Source organism: Mandrillus leucophaeus, unplaced genomic scaffold (genome assembly GCF_000951045.1).
Source record: "Mandrillus leucophaeus isolate KB7577 unplaced genomic scaffold, Mleu.le_1.0 Scaffold401, whole genome shotgun sequence".
NCBI classification, from domain to species: domain Eukaryota; kingdom Metazoa; phylum Chordata; class Mammalia; order Primates; family Cercopithecidae; genus Mandrillus; species Mandrillus leucophaeus.
The window spans coordinates 1,363,662-1,366,878 of record NW_012104266.1 but is presented as its reverse complement, the minus strand read 5'-3'; the positions used below and the strand labels follow the sequence as shown (position 1 = coordinate 1,366,878).

Below are 3,217 nucleotides of genomic sequence, written 5' to 3'. Positions count from 1 at the left end.
AAAAAAAAGTCACTGAGCAAACAGAGGGTCAGGAGATAGGCTGTGACTCTTACCTATAGTCACATAGCTTTAGGTTTGGATTCTGGTTCTTCACTTGATGTGACCTTGGGCTAGCTACTAAACTTCTCCGAACCTGCTTGTTCATCTATAAATGAGGTTAATACCCAGGGTTATTGTGAGATTCAATGAGGCAATCTGCAAAAGTTCTTAGCCCAGCTCCAGGATCATAGTTGGTGACCAAAGGGGTTAAGAATCTTCTCAGGGGCTGGGCACAGAGGCTCACATCTGTAATCCCAGCACTTTGGGAGGTTGAAGTGGGCAGGTCACTTGAGGTCCGGAGTTTGAGACCACCCTGGCCAACATAGTGAAACTCCATCTCTACTGAAAATACAAAAATTTAGCCGCGTGTGGTGGTGCATGCCTGTAATCCCAGTTGCTGGGTGGCAGAATCACTGGAACCCTGGAGACGGAGGTTGCCGTGAGCCAAGATTGCACCATTGCACTCCAGTCTGGGCGACAGAGCAAGACTTCATCTCAAAAAAAAAAAAAAAAAAAAAAAAAAAAAAAAAAATTCTTCTCGGGAAGAGAAAACAAAGTTGCCTTGGGGGAGTAAATGGTCTGCCAAACCCAAGATCTCTCCTTTTTCTCCCTAATGCTGTGGGGTTTTTTTTTTGTTTTTTTTTTTTAAGAGGATGGGAACAAGGTCTGGCTATATCACCCAGGCTAGAGTGCAGTGGCACAATCACTGCTCACTGCAGCCTTGACCTCCTGGGCTCCAGCGATCCTCCCACCTCAGCCTCTCAATTAGCTGGGACCACAGGTATGTGTCACCATGCCCAGCGAATTTTTCTTTTTTTTTTTTTTGTAGAGGTCGGAGGCTCGCTATGTTGCCCAGGCTGGTCTTGAACTCCTGGGCTCAAGCAATCTTCCCACTTTTGCCTCCCAAAGTGTTGGGATTACAGGCGTGAGCGACCTTGAGCAGCCCCCGATGCTGTTGTTGACCTATAGGGTCTGTCTGAGACCAGCCCCCAACCCCAAGTGCATATCGTAACCTCGTGGTTTCAGGAGCTTGCCAGTTGCTCTAGGGAGGAAATTCTCCTCCATCCCTTAGGCAGGCTAAGAAGGCTTCTCCCATCTCTTGCCACTTCTGCCATTAAGTTGCAAGGAGATCATACTAGCAGCAGGAAACTGAATGTGAGGAGGACACGCAGGGCTGGACCATAGGAGATGCAGTGATCCCTGGAGTCATTTCCTGACCCCAATGCATGTTCCACAGCAGAGCAAGTGGTTGTGGAAGAAGCCTCATATTCAGCCCTGGGTGGTCCTCTACGCTGTAGAGGAAAGGGATGGGGTAACAGCAACTGCGAAAGTTGGGAAATGGGATGAAAGAATCAGGGGAAAGAAGGACAGTCCACAGGACATAGATTACTTCTCAGAACAAGGTTTCTTCATCTAACTAACTAAATAAATAGCCTTAGTGAGTTCATGTCATGTGCCAACCAGCATGGGGAAGCAGGGATATGGGTGCCCTTTCTCCCAAGCCTAGGATTCTACATGCAAAGCTGTTGCACTAGGCATCACAGCTAGCCATAAAGAAATGCTTCAGAGGCTGGGCACGGTGGCTCATGCCTGTAATCCCAACGCTTTGGGAGGCCAAGGTGGGCAGATCACGAGGTCAGCAGATCGAGGCCAACATGGTGAAACCCCGACTCTACTAAAATTAGAAAAATTAGCTGGGCATGGTGGCACGCACCTGTAATCCCAGCTACTCGGGAGGCTGAGGCAGGAGAATCGCTTGAACCCAGGAGGCGAAGATTGCAGTGAGCCGAGATTGCACCACTGCACTCCAGCCTGGTGACAGAGTGAGACTCTGTCTCAAAAAAAAAAAAAAAAAAAAAGAAAAGAAAAAAGAAATGCTTCAGGTGGTGAGATGTGTTACACTCTAGAACAGGTAGCCAGAGAATTATTAATAACTGGCTGGGTGCAGGGGCTCACGCCTGCAATCCCAGCACTTTGGGAGGCTTAGGCGGGCAGATCACTGAGGGATTTGAGTCCAGCCTGACCAACATGGTGAAACCACATCTCTACTAAAACTTAGCTGGGTGTGGTGGCGGGCACCTGTAATCCCAGCTACTCAGGAGGCTGAGGCAGGAGAATTGCTTGAACCCAAGACGCAGAGGTTGCAGTGAGTGGAGATCCCGCCACTGAACTCCAGCCTGGGGGAAAGAGTGAGACTCTGTCTTGGGAAAACAAAACAAAACAAAAAACCTAGGCCAGGTGCAGTGGCTCACGCCTGGAATCCCAGCACTTTGGGAGGCTGAGGTGGGTGGGTTTCTTGAGCCCAGGAGTTTGAGACCATCATGGGCAATATAGCAAGACCCCTGTCTCTATTGTATTTAAAAAAAGAAAAGCCTGGGCGCGGTGGCTCACGCCTGTAATCCCAGCACTTTGGGAGGTTGAGGCGGGTGGAAAACGAGGTCAGGAGATCGAAACCATCCTGGCTAACATGGTGAAACTCCGTCTCTACTAAAAATACAAAAAATTAGCCGGGCGTGGTGGCAGGTGCCTGTAGTCCCAGCTATTCGGGAGGCTGAGGCAGGAGAATGGCGTGAACCCAGGAGGCGGAGCTTGTAGTGAGCAGATTGTGCCACTGCACTCCACCCTGGGTGACAGAGTGAGACTCCGCCTCAAAAAAAAAAATAGAAAAGAAAAACAACAAAAAAAAGGCCAGGCACAGTGGCTCACGCTTGTAATCCCAGCACTTTGGGAGGCAGAGACTGGTGGATTACCTGAGGTCAGGAGTTCGAGACCAGCCTGACCAACATGGTGAAACCTCGTCTCTACTAAAAATACAAAAATTAGCTGGGCATGGTGGCGCATGCCTGTAGTTCCAGCTACTCAGGAGGCTGAGTCAGGAGAATCACTTGAACCCGGGAGGCAGATGTTGTAGTGAGCCGAGATCATGCCACTGCACTCCAGCCTGGGTGACAGAATGAGACTCTGTCTCTTAAAAAAAAAAAAAGAATAAAATAAACAACAACAATAATAATAATAATAAAAGAATAACCTGGCCAGGTTCTTTTTTTTTGAGATGGAGTCTCACTCTGTAACTCAGGCTGGAGTACAGTGGCGTGATCTCGGCTCACTGCAAGCTCCGCCTCCCGGGTTCACGCCATTCTTCTGCCTCAGCCTCCCGAGTAGCTGGGACTACAGGCGT

General features: G+C 49.2%; 1 protein-coding gene across 4 annotated transcripts in view; it reads right to left on the bottom strand.

Annotated features, from left to right (window-relative positions):
• The window catches only part of GJB1 (gap junction protein, beta 1, 32kDa), a 10,862-nt gene that overhangs the window by 3,450 nt on the left and 4,195 nt on the right, over positions 1-3,217 (bottom strand). The window lies entirely within an intron of this gene.